The 15,651-nt window shown below is 35.7% G+C and overlaps 1 protein-coding gene across 9 annotated transcripts in view; it reads right to left on the bottom strand.

Annotated features, from left to right (window-relative positions):
* mub (poly(rC)-binding protein mub) overlaps window positions 1-15,651 on the bottom strand; it is a 334,826-nt gene that overhangs the window by 247,224 nt on the left and 71,951 nt on the right. Inside the window, exon 1 of one of the 9 annotated variants that reach the window (XM_081748791.1) lies at window positions 7,142-7,534. The exons of the other annotated variants lie outside the window; for them this stretch is intronic. The gene's annotated coding sequence lies outside the window, so the exon portion shown is untranslated. Of the gene's footprint in view, window positions 1-7,141; window positions 7,535-15,651 lie in introns of those variants that run through there. 9 annotated transcript variants of the gene reach the window in all.

Raw genomic sequence — 15,651 nt, 5'->3', positions numbered from 1 at the left:
AAAAATAGAAATACCCCTTATAAGATGGCCAAAATATCAAAAATTAGAAAAGAGAATGGGCAAAAATGTCTGCCCCCCAGCAGACAATTCCTAACTCCACTCATGCTTTAGAGCGTCTGAAAGAATAAGTTAAGTGCGGAGGAATATGGACTCTACTCTTCTGTAGAAACTCCGAAATTTTCGCTGTGCGTGTGGCCGCCCGTTGTCGTGATGAAAGTAAAACAGCGGAGACTTTCAGTGGGCAGATCTCCAAGCCTCAAAGACATTCGGAAAGCAATAAGTAACGTATCACTACTGTCACTGTACATCGATTATCTAACTGTATAGCTGCAACATGACCGGTCTGAGTGAGAGAGAGAGAGAGAGAGAGAAAAGATGCCACATAATTTTATCCACGCTCCGTGCTCTAACTTTCGAAGGTTAAGTTTTATTTTGACGAAAATCTTAAGCATATAGTGGCACTACTTCACGCAGTCATATGTTAGCTCAGGTGTAAGTACATGTGGGTAGTAAGAAAGATCGACATAATCTTTTATTGTGGACTAGGCTGCAGTTGATACAATCTTCATGGTTAAATGAATTTCATTGTGTGTAATACGGAAATCCTTTTACAAGATTTCTTACTGATGTAACATCTTCATTCGTAACTCCGATGCTAGGGCGCAAAAAGCAAGGTTCATCTGTCAAGCTTTGCCGGCTGCGTTTAAATTCCGCAAACCAATTAAGAGCTGTTGCGCGTGAAGGGGCAGTATCTGAAACACGCTTTTCTAAGCGACCATGCCACAGCTCTTAAGTTAAACCGTACTTAAAATCGTACAAGATCACTGCACGAAAATCATGTCGCTTGAGCATGCCCGTCGTAAAAATGTGCAAGGTCACTCCTTAGAAATGGGAATTTTCTATAACGCTTACGAGCTTTTTTTTTTTAATTAATGAAGATTGTCTATACCGAATTTCATTTAACAAGGTTCCCTGAAATACACAATTCTTGTCAAAAAAAAATTCAACCCATTAGGATAAGCATTTCCAAAAGTCTATTCTTATCCCATGCTTTCGTAACAAAATTAATATTCTGTTCAAATTTTACGTTTGTTCCTATATTAGTATTGGTTGGGCGATAATGAGTTAGTCACTTCTACTCTTATATAATAGTACAGATTAACAGTTACTACAACATAAATTAATGATTATCTGAATGTTAAGTTAGTAGAAACACCTAGAGTTCGGAACAAGTTAGATCTCTGGGTTGACAATGGTCAGTTGGCGACCGCTGCGCCGATATGCTGGTGGTTGTGCGTTAGGAAAAACCCCGTACTACGTGTGGAGCAGGAGGTGATAGTGTAAAATGGACAGCCTCACTGACTTCAAAAGAGAGAACAGAATTCTTGTCTGTGTGGTCTGAGTGCTAGCAAGTGTGTTGGGTATGTTGCGAGGAGCAGTGTCCAAGGTGATAACGGCCCACAAAACTCACGACAAAAATAACACCTGCGAAGAGAAACACTTGGAAGAAAACTCTGATAGGTAAAGCTGAGCGTTAAAGCGGATTGTCACTCAGAACCCTCGTGAGATAGCCATGCAAGTATGGAAGGAATTCCCCACGGCTTGAAGCAGCATCTCCCATAACTTGTGACAACCATCACAACCCACCGCCTATTTCATAACAATGGACATACGGCACCCGGTTGCATGAGCGAAACCACTGATAAAGAGACTATCACGATTTGTGTAACGAATACGCAACATGGACTGAGGGTAACTGGAAACGTGCGATATGATAGTAACTGATGGTAACTGGAAACAGTCATCGCTCACCTTATTTCAAACCATCGACCATGTCTGTGTGGCGGCCGCTCAAAGAACCATTTAATCCGCAAACTACGCCCAACCACAAAACATGGCGATTGCTCTGTGCTGGTGTGTGCAACAATGTTCTAATTTCCAGTCGATCTTGTTCTAACGTTTACCAGTTGGGTCACTAATCGTAATTATTGGTGTTTTCAGGCGACCATATGCATCCTATGGACAAGATTTTTCGAGCAATAACACCATGTGCCAGGATGATAATGCAATTCAGAGGACGCAAGGGGTCCAACGAAGTATTAATATAGTAAATTGCATTTTTTTTTTTTTTTTCTTTCTTCAGGATTTGTATCTTACCAACTATCGCATAGTTATGTCGTGGTAGACGGTATTTCATTTTTGGTTTAAGGTGGATTACCTATCAGTCAGTACGTCAGGAAGTCAGTACGTATTTTAGCTCATTCCCTTAACTGCTGCGCAATAAAACATTACATATTATAAATATCGTACTGTAAGATAGAGTTATGTTTCAGCTACAACACAAGATAACTTATTCATTTGGTTGTGTCTTCTGATATCGAAAACGATAATAAATAAAAGAAAATATTTTATTCGTTTTACAATGAGCACACAAGATGGCACTTGCTGTTAGATCTTACTAGAAGTGCTCAGTCTTATGATATGATCATTTGTTTGTGCAAAGTATTTTAAAGTAAAGACCTTATTTCAAAATAGATAAATTGTTTAACCGTTTTTCGTGTTATGAATATTAGTCTGTACTTAAGGAAATAGATTTTGAGAAGAAACTTGCGTAGAACGCCATAATGCGTTGTTGCCAAATTTGTACGTTTACTGTGGTAGTCACAATAAGAAAATTCCTGGATTCTAGCGTTGCAGTTCAAGAAGCGGAACTTAGCCTTGAATTGCAACTAATTTCTCAAGTATCCAAGCAGAATTCCATTATTATCTGGCATCAGTAAACACTCGACACTATCTGGCAACGCCGCACTATTCAAGCAGCATTTAGCATAGCACCGAGAACACCTAGTGATCCACCTTAATGGGAGTTTAGCATCGTCCCTTTCAATAACATGAGCCCCCATCGGGAAAGATGCTGATATATGTCACGGCATTACATATATTGCGATGTTACCAATCTTTATATATAAAATTTTGTTCGATTTTCCTTTTCATTCGCATTTTACCGAAGAAATCTGCATCACAACTAGAGGTTTCTATCAGGTTAGCTGACGGTTATTAGACGCATGAAATCAATTACTAGTAGCATACTATTAGTATATGAGGAACGAATTTATACAATGCTACTGGTTATTAATAAGTAGACCAACCCACATTATGCTTTTTGTTTAATTATGCTTTATATTTTTCCAAATTATGCTTTATTGTTAATTTCAATCATTATTTTACATTAATCGTGTATAATGTATAATATTTACTATACATTAAATATTCTAAATATCTTGATCTATTTATTAATATTTTATGCAACCAGTTTCTTTCATATTTAATGAACTTTCTACTTAATGCACTGTAAAGAGATATGCTTTACTGAGTAATTTTTTTCTATCACTTGTGTGCGCCTTAGAGGTGCATATATAAAGAGAGGGAAAGTAAAAGATGCCACCAAAAAAGTACAGAAAGTGTTCAAGTTCAAGAGGTACACACAACCATATAGTGTGGAGTTCTTGTGTACTATTCATTGTTGGCGGAAAGTTTTTTTTTTTTTTTTTTTTTCTCCACACCAAAGGATTACACCGAGAAGTTTACAGAAATAAAAAAAAAAATAATAATAAGCTTTTCGTTGTTGCATTGTTATGTTCTCAATGATTTTGCATTGTAAATATTGGTTCTAAAAATATTAAAATACAGTACGTTACACTTGCAGTTAAACAGAATTTTCCAAGAACTGAGCTATATATTTTAAATTATGCTTTATTTTCTAAAATTATGCTTTTAATATCAGTTTTTTTCTGGACCCTTAGACAACCACAACCATATCCAAGGTACCAACCATATGTGTAAATTGCTGTTATGTTCTTGGGTGGCCCTACTAAGTTTTATTCCAATACTTTCACTATATGACAAGACTGGATCTATTTGGTAAAATCATTAAATTAAAATTTTAGTCTGGAAGGGAATGCCTAGAGAGCCCCGGTGTGATCAAATCTTTCGCACGCGTTGCTTGGTGAGAATAGATCCAGGTTTAATTGATAGATGGAATATTTTTTTGGCATTGATCCATCATTGTGACGCAATGGTAGGAGAAGCTACCTAATGAGATCAGTCACAAAATAAGTATAATATGAGGTAACGTGATCACACATTACCGAACATATGTCCTCCGGTAAGCCATAGCAGCTTCTCGTATAATGCTTTTTCTTAGTTCATCAACAGACAGTTCATAAATGCAGAAAACGTAGTGAAAGTACTGTTCCTATGAAAAATTTAATGATGTTTAATTTTATTGTATTTGTACACAGGATGATTTCCGGTGGATACGCGACATAGGATAAAAATCAAATTCAGACTCCACTAAGTTCCATTTCAAACGTTGACTCAGAAAACGGATTTTGAGCTCCAACCTACTTTATTACAGCCATATTAGTTCAACGACAAATTAGAAAAAATAAATTCCTTCTAGTTTTAAGTACATTTAGTAAACAAAATTTCAGAACTTACCAAGTTTGTTTAATTTACATAATGTGGTTCTAAATTGATTATGTGATGATGTAAACCGGCAACTGTACAATATCGCTGGGTACCACGGTAAAGTTCCAATCAATATATAATTTTAGCATGGATACTTTAATTCACACCAAAAACTGCCGAACCTATTAAAACTTCGTATTTTCCACACAGCAGACAATATAGTAGAAATGCCTGGCAAAACTGCCATAGTTTCAATGCACCTGGTCACATAAGCATGGCATTATTCAACCTTCCGCATTCCTGGATTGACTAACTATAGCGAGAGAAAGTGCGTCGTACACGTTGTGCCGATGTGGTGAGTGAACAGGAACCTCAGGCCTCACTGAATTCGGTGTCCGTTTAACAGGAACATGTGAGACCAAAACAGAGACTTGAAAAAATGAAATGAAATCTTTGAGTTTTACGTCCCACGGTTATGCCGGTTAGGCTAAAGGAGACGGTGATGATGAGTGATGAATGAAATGGTGGAATGAACAGCGACTTGATTCAGTAGAGCACGTTAACGAAATCATAAATACATATTGCACTGTAGAACAATTTGCTAAGCATGATAGTAGCAGAAAAATTGAGCATGAGGACAAGAATCACAGAGTGATGTCGCAGGAAAAAAATATTACAACCGCCAAGGTAATAGCAAAGTAAACGGACATCTAAATACCTTAATGTCACCAAGAACAGCGAATCGCCAAGCTATTAGTGGGGAGGGGGGATGTCTCAAAGACTACGTGCATAATCTAGCTACCACAAAACCAAAGGAGAAACATTCTGTTGGACAAGTGTACACTTACTGTCTTCCCCTCCATTTGATGCGTTTTCGTATGGCTATCACTGAGTCAAGCATATGATGTATAACTGCTTCCACCCGCCTGTCAAGCATGCTGGTGATTCATAGCATGAGATGCCGTATCATATTGAATTCAGCAGTCCCCTTGCCATATTACACGGTCGATTATTTGAGTGTAGCATAACTTTCAGAACCGAGTCTATATGAGACGTAAGCCTATAGCATAACAGAAGATCCAAACCACAGGAACTTCCACCGGGAATCAAACCCAGATCTCGCGCGCCATAGGTGCGTACGCAAACCATATAGCTATGAGGGAGCTCTGTTACACGGTCAAGTCAGCCATATCACCCTTAGATAATTATAATCATACATCAATGCAAATTCCCGACACCTATCCCACACTCCAGGATAACGCTAATATTCATACCGCTGGCTGTGCCCAAGTTTGAATGATTGCTAGAGAAGTTCAGCACTATCCCTAAAATGCCCAATCCCCAGAACTTACCATCAAGCGTATGTGAGAAAATTTTGAAAATCAGGTTCGGCTTCCATTATCATTGTCTCTACCTAAGCTCGAGATTGTGCTACATGAAGAATGGCTTCAAATTCCATTAACCATAATGCATTACTTGATTATGTCCATTCCTACTAGAATTCAAACTGCATTTCGTGCTAAAGATGGCCCAACATAGTATTATTACAAGAAGTTCTTATTTCGAGAAGTATTTCTATTATCTTGTTCATACTATATGTATAAACAGGGTTAAGACTTAATTCGTATCAAGCCTTAATTTAGTTCATATTACACTATCTCAAGCATATGTAAAATTTCGTATATGCCGATATTAATCAAATTTAATAGCAGTATGCAGATTCAACAACGCTCCGAAAGTCGATTTTTTAAATGTAGCTAATAGAAATTTTTGACCTGCTTCAGACTACACATACACAAAAAAAATGCAAAACTTTTTTTAAAATCCTACAATGTTTCCTGTTAAAATAGCATTGAAAATGAAAGGAAAATTCAATTTTGTGCATACAAGGTTCAATCCACAACTTCAAAAATCCAACATTTCTAACGAAAATAAATTTTGTCTTGATACTAATCCTGTACGCTCTATTAAATAGTAAAATTTTCTACTTCTGTCATAGATTTATTTATTTTTAATAAAATGGAGATAACTTTTGATTCGGATTTGAACTGTATGTAAGGATGGATGGATTGAAGTTTTAACTCCCTTTACGATCTCTCTCTCGCGCCAATGGTACGTACGCTCACCATATAGCTCATGGGAACAAACACTTTCGCAAGGAAAATGTTTGGTTTGAAACTTTCTTCATACAGTGTATTTTTTTGCGATTTAACTCTACTCGAATCATACTTTCAACGAAATTTAAAGAGAAAGTGTGCTAAACAAGTGAGATCTTATTGTTAGTATTACGATGATTTTTGCAAATTACATATTTAATATAATTTTGAAGGCAAAAATAACATATTTAAGGGAAAAAAAATTTTCACGTACATCCCCAATCTGTACATCACCGTCCACATTAAAAAAAAAAAAAAAAAAAAAAAAAAATGAGACTTCTGTTCTCAAAATACCACCGTTAAATTTAGCACATGCGATCTAGTAGGTTACGCTTTTGTTTCAAGACTACGTACAGTATGAGCCGATGAAACGCCTGATACAACCTCACTATATTATATAAGCTCTGATAGGTATATTACTATTTTATTTATTTATTATAAGTGTGAACATACAATTGTCATGTTCTTGGAAATGAAAATCTGTGATACCACACTCGCTTAACCCAGGACTTTACCTCAAACTCTTTATTTGCACATTCCGGAAGCGTACTGACTTTATCGAACACAAAGAAAGTCTTTTCCGTAGTTGTTCTGTAACGTTTGCAGATGACGCAGTACCAAATAGTGTGCGTGAATCAGAAGCTACCATTTGAGTACGCACACACACACAAACACCTGAATATATATACACACAATGGTTACTCCAGAAAATACATAAAAACAGAACAAAGTAGATGTCTTCTAAGCACTTGAACCTTTGCCAAAGAGACGGAAACAGAAGCACAATCGACAAGACACTGCCAGAAAATGCGGCAAAGAGGAATGTGCATTCGCTGTTGCCTCGCTGGAAGAGAAGAAAGAGGGAGAACGAAAAAATGGAGCAGGTTCTAAACTACCGCTCAAATCCTAAAACTTGCAATATTACATTATAAACAATTCGAGATTGCCTTTTCTCCTTGCATTAGCACTTAAAACCAAACGTAAAGCCACACCAGTATGAAAAACGCACCACTTCTCCACACAATAACAAGGCTTCGCCATCACACCACGATCGCTTGTCGAACACAAAATGAACTATTACTTTCGTTGTTTACAATGCTGGAAAACAGCCAAGCACTACAGACACGCACGTGATAAATACTAGCAATTTTCTTACAACAGAAATTAATAGCAATCACGTGTGGTGCTTGAGGTAAACCGAACTACAAGAATGACATTGTTTTCACACAAACAGTTAGTAAAGAATGAGTTATTGTTATTCTTCCCGTGAAATGACATTTCAAATATGCAGCTACTACATGCGTTATACCCGTGGCACTGTACGAGTCCACTGTTACAATGGAACTTAAAATTATATTGACAATATTTATACATAATGCACAAAAAACAGCACGCATTAGTCCATTTGGTCTGAACTACTAACTGATCTCATTAAACCACATCACTAACGGAAGTTGCAAATTATTAAATACAAATAAATATAAACAGAAACAAATATCATTCCAGCATACGTTAGGATTAAAATATTAGAACTGAGAATACGTTTTTTTAAATCTAGAACATCGCAACATAACTTCAAGGGATACTAATAATGAAGAGTTGTCTTTTTTAACTGTGTAACATTATATAACATTATTTTATTTGTTTTGTATGATAAAATCCATTTGGTAGTAAAAGTAGAAACGAATCAACATTAAGAACAATTTCAACTTTAGAGTACCGGTAATGGTTTAACACAGCTGTCCAAATGGCGGCCCGCGGGCCACATGTGGCCCGCCAAACCATTTTCTGCGGCCCACAAAGCTCTCACGACATACGATTGTTATTACTGATAATAATTTCATTTATGTTCATTCTTTTAGTGTTTCCCTTCTTCTTTAGAAATAAGGCATCCATTTAACGCTTACAAGGCTGTACAACAAAAAGGCTCGGACATCCAAGGCAACACTGGAGTCGGTAATGTAGCTATAGGCAAGGCATCGTTGCTGAAAGGAACGATTACTTCAATTAACCAATGCAAACCAACCATACCAATTCACCATGAAAATTGTGAAGAATCGCTTCAGAAGCTGCCTTGGAGATTCTTTTCTTTTACATCTTCTGCGGCTCGCAACAACAGGATTGGATGTAGATATCCCAGCCCTTGTAAACTCTCCTAGTCACCCTCGTGTACCACATTGAACGTAATATTTCAAATACGTTTTTATATTTTTCTTTTGTAGAATAATAATAATGTATTATTATTATTATTATTATTACTAGCTGCGGCCCTCCACCTTGCTAGCAAAGACGGTTATGTCCCTCAGGCTCATTATAATTGGACAACACTGGTTTAACATGTTAACTAACATGCAAACAGCCAGATTAAATTGTAAAAAGAAGAGAATCAAATACAGAGAAAACTATTTCATGTATCAGAAGATCCTTTGTCAGTAGTTACTGTACAATGATAAATGTAGATTTGATTACTAAATTATAGCTTTTCTTCTGTTTCAACTTGAAAAATCTTGAAATTAACTACGGATTAAAATACGAATTAACTACGATTCAAAATATGCACAGAGTTTAAAATCTCCGAGGAGCGATGAAATATATGGACCTTCATTTGACAAAAGAATATCTAAAAGGTTTAACAAATTGAAGTATATTTTGTAAAAGACTTGTAAAGGAAATATAAAACAATTGGCACACACTGTCATTAGCAAGTTCCTCACTAAACATAGTGGTTCCAATCAGTGTGACTACATTTTCCCGGATCCTTAGAGAAGTAATAAAGTTGAGTTCATTTCAAAGAAAATCTTTCGACTAGGGATGAGAACGGTAAGGGGACGCGATGTTTTATGAATAAGAATAGCTTATCTCATTGATAGTATTCCTTGTCTCTTACGTCTAGTAACCCAGTTACAAATCTTAGAAGTATTCCGAAAGAATTCGAAATAGTACTGCTACCGTTTTGGCAATTTGATTATTTCTTAAATGATGACCAGAACGTTATTCATTTTAACTGTAGTATAACAAATACAAAAATAGTTAAGACTGTTGATCATACTTAAAAGAAAAATTAAAAAAAAAACGCATTTTTAATCTCCAGGAAACCGAAACAAATAGGACCTATTTAGAAAACACGGATTATATCTGAGTCTTGTTGCTAACAATGCCTTTAAAATAAGATGGCGGAAGAATGTATATTACATGATTATCAGATATTTTCCTCATAGTTCTCTCTTCAAATCTGAATATATCATCAAATTTATATGCTGTGGTTACTAAGTTCTTTCTATTGCTTATGATAACTTGATCTATGCTCCTAATACTAGAAATAGATTTATGGAAGATGTTGTAAAGAAGTAGTACAATTTATTACTCAACTTTGTACTCATGTAAAACGTCAGCAGGGAATGAACAATTTTCGTTCTTAATTTTTGGTCAGTAACTTCTGAGCAAACAAATTTTCATTTGTAAGTTCTACATGCATAAACATGTGATTGATTGTTACCGAAAGCTCCTAAATTGGTCCATTCATTTACAAATCACTGGCTAAAAAACATGTATGTATGAATTCTACATATATTCTTCTGCTAGCGACTAAATGATAGGTGAATAATACTTTCATTAAGTATATTATATTATATATATATATATATATATCGTATTCCGAATTGTATAAAAGCGAATGTAAAAGAAAAACCTTTCACCCTCTACATCTCTATGTTCGAAAGACTTACACCTTTCCTTAAGAAGTTGTCTGATCTTAGTACTTTTCTATGGTCGATTAGATCAAAAATTAAACAATTCTCAAGCAAGAAAAAAGTTAGCCGATCTGTTTTCATTTAATTTGAATGTTAATATTCGTTAAACTTATTACCAAGGTTACCCAAACAAACGACACTTAACAATTCAGCTATATGGATTACAGTTGTCGGATCCGAGTTTAACGCCCCTTTCAGCACGAGGCTATGTACGACGTGGACCTACAACTAACGTGGGATTCTAAAAACGCAGCTCAGCGGTGAACCAGTCACCCGCATCGAAAGCGCTTACAATAACCATATAAACACAAAGCAGCTCCACTTCAGAAGTATGGGAGCAAGCAACAGTGTAAAATAAGTAGACCACAGATTGTACTGTGTGAACTGTGAGAAACTAGTGAATATAATTTTAACAGATAATGCATACATTTTAAGTAGAGCACTAACAAGAACCTGTAATGATAAAACTCGAAGCATACAATATGACCTATATTTTATGCCTCTGCTGCAACGTGTACCAGGGTATCTACTAAAATTCCAAAATGAAATTCCGTGACTTTTTAGGGATCTTTTCTTTACTAAACCATAAAATTTCGTAACATTCTCAAGAGTGAATTTGGGTGTGAAATAGGCCAAATTTTCATGCATGCGATAAAAGCATGTTTTGCTAGCGATTTGGCAGCGTCTAAAGACGACCAGACGCATTTTTAGTGGTGAATTTTGATGTTTTATAGAACAAAATTTTCCAGTCTGTACTTATATTTGTACAGATTAAAAAAACTAAAAACTAAATTTGATGACTTTCTCTTGACTTTCATGACCGTTTTCTGATTTTGTGACGTTTTCGTGTCATTCGTGACCGATAGCCACCCTGTGTACCGAACTATAAGTGTTTGACTATTCCCGTAGGCAGAAAAAAAAGACATCATGGTTACAAAAATTGTCTCTTTCAAGAAAAATGACATTTTATCAGAATGTTATTTTATCAATGTTAACTGAACATTAATAAGCTCGATATACAGTACATTGCAAATGAAGTATCACCTTCAATACTATTCATCTGCCGCCTTATGCAGAGTCATTTTGACATATGATTAGCGTCATACTAAAGGCCTGACTACTAAAGGGAAAAAGGTTAGTTGATCTCTTTAGTATCGTACTAATCACGCGTCAGAATGACTCTGCATAAGACTCCTGAGGTTTACGAAGAAACAATTGGTTTATTATTGAGAAGTCAAAATAAATTAGCTTGTTAAATACTTTACATATAGTACTCGACTGAATTAAATGAAGCAATAAATGTGAGCACATTAATTTTTGACACTTAAAAAAATTAAATGGGTACAGTTATGTTGTATTGTGTTTGTACATCCTAATCAAAGACACCACTAGTTCTTTTATTAGTTTCAGTTTTAGATATCACAGATATTAGCATAATGATGCGAACTTCAATACACATTTAAGTCGATTAACTAAAGAGTGATTATCGCTGAGCATTTTTTTTTTTTTTTTTTCATTTTCATACACAGGCGATAAAACAAACAAACAAAGAGAGTTTCGTTTCAGTGTGAAACTACATCAGAATTTCAAACTATGCGAAGTTAATATTCCAACTTGAAGTAGTGCATGTGTAACTACTGGTTGTAACAGAGGAAAAAAGATCAAGACAGAGCCTGTTCCCCGAATGCTGAATTCATATCAAAAAGCCGTTACTCATCTCTTATCGTTTTGGATCCATGCAAATCAATATTGATTCCGGAAGTACTAGTAAACTTCAACCAATTAAGGTTTTGAAAGTCTTGCGGGTTGTGACGATATTTTCTCTCGAGACGCTAAATAGATTGCAAAAAACCGCTTGTCGCTATTTATTACTGTTTTTGGTTTAATGGCGATAAACGCTAAAACAGGAAACGGCTAATTTGAACCACTTCCGATTTAAATAATGGGTTAACGGAAGAGAAAGAACCTAATCTTAGGACGCTGAATCGATTGGAAAACCTCGTTTCTCCATATCTCTTACAGGTTTTGCTCTGATACCTGTCCACAGACAGATGGACATTGCCGTTCTATAAGACTTCAGACACTTATGCATAGCATATAGTTTGGAAACAAAATCAAGCAGATGATACATTACAATAATTCAGTTTCTAAAATTGTCAGCAAATCCCGGTTGGAACTGAACAGGTAGACATGGCTACAGCATGACAGCGAGGGTAATTAAGCGCTTAATTAGTGGTTTTTGTTTCAGTAGTATTATTTATTGTTTAATGAAAAGTTTTAAGAGAACTGTGTTAGAATTTCAGCCTGTGACTGTACTCTAAAGGAATAGGATTTTACAACACTGTAAGTTGTATCTAACATATATGGCTCAACTGTATAACGATAACAATTCATTGTTTTATTACTTTAGTCTTTAAAATATCAACCTCTCACAAAAGAAAACATTTTCCAAACTACAGCGGTGATTCCGTGTTAGCCAGTTATGTTTGCGAGTCATGGTTAATTCAAGAAAGGTTCTGAAATTTTCGTTTTTCCGCTACCGAGTTCTGAATCTATTATTAACGACGCTTTCGGAGAACGCTATAAAGCATGTCACTTCAACTTAACCTTTTCAAGTAATATACTATGAGCAACTTTACCTTTAAAGTGCTGTAAGAATCAGTGATGTACTGAGAAACCCAAATCGGAAGATTAAATTCTCAGACAAGTACTATTAAAGAGATTACTAATACAAATTATATATATTGCTTTGTTTGATGGGTATGATTCAACTGCAGATGTACGGAATACACGAACTTTTTGAATGAATATCTTTAAAACAGTAGTGATCGAAAACAAAACTTTATAACTAACAAGGGAAGAGATGGAGATTATAATCGAAGTGGAAGATGGTTTATATACCAATCGAAAGCCTATTACGAAACTGTAATAAACATTTTCCGAATGCATATACTGTGCGAGTTATATGAATATAGAGGGTGTTCAGAAAATTCGTTTTCACCCCTAGAAATCGTACATGTGTTTAATCATTTTAAAAATACAACGTACCAAAACAAAAAATGTTGTCCCAGGGCCACCCACAGGGTCCCAGACGGAGTCCAACTCAAAAACTGCAAAAGATAAGGAGGTCAAGTAGCATATCGTTGGAAACCTGTTGGGAAATGGAAGAAGACGGAACAAGTCTCGACTCTCTAAAATTACCCTGTGCAAAATGGCGGCCGGTCAAAATGTACATCTTCATTTCTCTTCTCCGAGCGCATTCACTTTCCATTTTGCAATCAGCACTTGTCATTGTGAGACATTTGCACGTATTCACTGTTCCTGTTGCAAGAAATTTTTGTTTGAATCATTTTATAATTTATAATCCAGACAACGAGCATAAGTACCACTATTGTACAGTCATAAACATAATTAAATAGAGGGAAAAGTCTTTTTATTTCTTATGGCTCCAACCTCTATTTATTTATGTTTGTAGTTATGCATTATATGTTAACCAGTCAGTTCTATACTGAAACATGTCAAATGTTATGTCTTTTCTTTTCTTTATTTCTTAATTTGCTTTCATTTTATTTTTTATTTTTATTTTTTATTTTATTTTATTATTTTTTTTTATTCAGTCAGACATTGCTGGGTCCAAAGAGCAGAATCTCACAGTAGCGGAATTTCCTTTCTTTCCGTAGAGTACAAGAACTAAAGTGAAAATGAACTAAATCCCGACTACAGAAAGAAGACCTAAACGCAAGATGTTTGCATCGTGTTACCGTAGAGCGTCCAGATTTGTTCCATCTGTTTCATTTAACAACAGCTTTAAACGATGTGCGACTTTATACCCCCCCCCCCCTCCGTTGCCATTTGAAAATTTTTAGTAGGAAACCGTCCGGGACCCTGCAGAGTACCCTGGGACAAATAATTTTACTTTCAATCACTGCGATTTTGAAATGATAACACACGTGTTTCTGTTTTGACATCTGTCTCACCGTTTCAGGTTTTTTGGGGGTAGCCATAGATTTTACAATGCTTTTGCTGATATTTTGAACGGAGGCCATTTTACACAGGGTGATTTTATAGAGTCGAGACTGGTTTCGTCCTCTTTCATTTCCCAACAGGTTTCCAACGATACACTACTTGACCCCCTTACCTTTTTCAATTTTTGATCTGAATCCAGCCTGGGACCCTGCGAGTGGTCCTGGGACAACATTTTTTTTTTTTTTGTTTTGGATAAGTTGTACTTTTAAAATGATCAAACACGTGTTTCCCTGTTTTGACATCTGTCTTATCGTTTGCGATTTCTAGGGGTGGAAACGGATTTTCTGAACACACTGTATATTCATATAACTCGCACAGCATATGCATTCGGAAAATGTTTATTACAGTTTCGTAATAGGCTTTCGATTGGTATATAAACCATCTTCCACTTCGATATATATCTAATTTCCCTTTCTTCCCTTGTAAGTCATCACAAACAAGTTTATGAATACCTTTACAGCTAAAAATTTGAAATTCAATATCATCACAACTTAGAACTTGAGGTATCTGTTAAAATACACAATTTCATAAACTTTTGAAATGAATTAATGGGAATTTGATGAACAGTATACAGGGTGTAACAAAAAGGTACGGCAAAATTTCAAGGGTAGATTTTTTACGGGTACACAAGCAAAAAAGTTCATATGATCATATGCCAGACAATACATCGTTACAGCCATTGAGCCGCCTGGCAGTGTGAAATAGTCACATTTTGGTCACCTATCAATGTAATTCAATTTAAACCTCAATAAGTCCGCCTCTAATTTAAGCTAAGAAGATAATTTTGTTATCAATGTGTTCCTGAAGGACGAGAGCTTTTCACTGATAAGCATTTTATGTGAAGCAATGAAATAGTCCACTATATGGTAATAGCTTGTATGTGTACGTGTTACTTATATGATGGAAGAAGGGGAAGGGCAAATTTGACCAACTTTTTGAGCCTCAGTTTGAAAATTACATTTATTTTCAGGAAGGCTCCATGTAAGACTTCTACGCAACAACTACGCATACAAGGTATTATTAATAGTGGACTACTTCATTGCTTCACATGCCAAATTTTATGAGTGTACTCCCAAGGGAAAAGGACTGCCATCCCCAAAATTATGATGCAAAAAACGAAAAAGTACGTACTTCCCTCCCTCGTAAGCTGTGGTACCCCTCACATGCATAAAATGCATACTAGCGAAAAGTTTCATCCTTCAGGAACACGTTGATACCAAAATTATCTTCCTAGCTTAATTAGAGGCTGA

Source organism: Thermobia domestica, chromosome 2 (genome assembly GCF_964235325.1).
Source record: "Thermobia domestica chromosome 2, izTheDome1.hap1.1, whole genome shotgun sequence".
Lineage (NCBI taxonomy): Eukaryota > Metazoa > Arthropoda > Insecta > Zygentoma > Lepismatidae > Thermobia > Thermobia domestica.
Note: the sequence above shows the minus strand (reverse complement) of the source record. Positions and strands in the feature narration are given on the sequence as shown.